Here is a 2,091-nt window from a genome sequence, read left to right on the forward strand (position 1 = left end):
GGCCGATTAACGGGTTTGGTGTGTCACAGCCCACAAGCTAAATTACAGACTTAAAAGGTGTTCAATATAACAAAAGAATATAGGGATGTATTGTAATATGTAATTTACAATAGCAGCCCTAATTGTGCTAGTTGCAATAAAAATAAAACCTGCCTTTGTCTGTATAATACCAGGTTTGTCTGATAAACGACAAGGTGCAATTTGATGATGGAATCCTTGAAAGCTAAATTCATCATCACTGACCCCCTTCTTTTCTCTCTGTGTTTGCAGGTTTATCTGATGTGCCGTGAGTGTTGGAGCACCTTGCCGCAGCCCGGCCTGCAGCCGTGGTGCCACCAGCGCCTGGCGTACCAGGATGGACCCTGCTCGTTCCTTCATGATGAGCTGGATGGGCTGGACCTCCAAGAGGTCCCATTGCTGTCGCTCGACCAGATACGTGCCATACGGCCAACAAGACTATGTGGAGAGGCCCGTGACGCTAGAACCGGCATCCCAGTCCGGATTTTTTCTATGCCCATGATGACCGTTCCCCTAATGAGTATACCCCACACTACCCCCAGGCTTCCTTCCACTCAGCCCTGCCTCGCGCCAAAGTCAGCAGCAGCACGCTCACCTATCCCACCTGAGCCTTTCCAGTACCATAAGCTCTCCATGTCTCGGACCAGTGCCACTTCTAACCACGGCTACTGCAGGCTTGACACCTTCTCACTCTGGCCTTGGTTCGTGGTCCGTTCTCAGCCTAAAGGAGATCAAGCCTGATTGCTTCATTGGGTAAAACCCTGACAGATGACGAGCTGGGACTTCATTCGTCATCTGCGAGCGGTGTGTTCGCTGTAAGTGCCAAGAGTGCTGCGCCCCCCGCCGCCTGCCTTCCTGTTGGGCCTGTGGACAACGCTGTCTGTGCTCTGCTGAAAGTGTTTGTGGAGTATGTCACCTGCTTGTGCTGTGTTAAAGGCCGTTCTACCACTGCCTCGCCCCCCCAGGATGATAGACCTGTGCTGACCGCCGTGCTCCTGTGCTCCAGCCCACGCTTGTGCCCGCTGGGGCACCATGGGGGCTGCTGGCACTCTGCCTGCCCTGCCTCTGCTGCTACCCCCCTGCCAGGCTGTGCCTTGCCCTGTGCCAGTGTGTCCACGACCGCACGACGCGCCCTGGCTGCAGGTGCAGCAACACCAACACTGTGTGCCGCAATCTCCGCCTCCAACCCAACCCTGGTCATCCCTCGCTCCGCAGCAAGGCCCTGGAGAAGCCGTTATGACAGGTCTATAGGGGGCCAGGTAAATCCATTTCCCCTCAGCTGGCGCCAAAGCAACGCTGTTGCCAATCAACAGTGCCACAGCTGACATTGTGACGACGATGCCATTGTGACCCAAATACTACATTCGACAAGCTGACAAGCCAACCAACCAACCAACCATAAATTGTTGTTCACCTAATGTACCTTGAATTTACTTCATCTCCAGCTCAGGAGGGACCAAAGCTTTACTGTGCCTGTTCATGTGGGAGACTCATAGCCTAAAACAAAATCTCATCTAGACAAAGAAGCTGTCGTGTTTTGGCTGGACTGCCCTTCAACCTTAATCACGACTTCCAGACAGAATCACCCTCTCCTGCATTCTAGGGTGTAATCTGGATGTGTTAAAAATCTATTAACGTATTTTTCAACCTCGTTCCTCCCACCCTCTGCAAGAGAACGCACAGAGCACAGAGATAGACCAAATCAGGGAGGAAATGCCTGTGGCGATGTCAATGGTCTAGGCCAACAAGGTTTCTTGCCTCTATAAAGAGATAATCAGAAGAAGCATGAGTGATCGCGGACTTAGACCACAATGACATTCAGAAAACTCTTAAAAGCTTAAAGATCATGAATGAATGAAGAAAACAATGTGTGCTACGGTGCATATCTGACTGGGACTGGGAGCAAAGCACCAAGGCATAACGTGAGAACAAAGACACTTGTAGCACATCTACAACAACAGTTTGACACCAACAAAGGGGCCATGCACTGTACGAGCTGAGTGAATTTAAATGCTATTAAGCTCATTTTCAAAGAAAAGCACTGTGAGGTAGATGGACAATGTTTTCCCTAGC

General features: G+C 50.8%; 1 pseudogene; it reads left to right on the forward strand.

Annotated features, from left to right (window-relative positions):
* Positions 1–355: 355 nt before the first annotated feature.
* On the forward strand, positions 356–1,258 carry LOC116675721 (protein sprouty homolog 2-like; annotated as a pseudogene).
* Positions 1,259–2,091: the final 833 nt, after the last annotated feature.

Source organism: Etheostoma spectabile, unplaced genomic scaffold (genome assembly GCF_008692095.1).
Source record: "Etheostoma spectabile isolate EspeVRDwgs_2016 unplaced genomic scaffold, UIUC_Espe_1.0 scaffold00002175, whole genome shotgun sequence".
Lineage (NCBI taxonomy): Eukaryota > Metazoa > Chordata > Actinopteri > Perciformes > Percidae > Etheostoma > Etheostoma spectabile.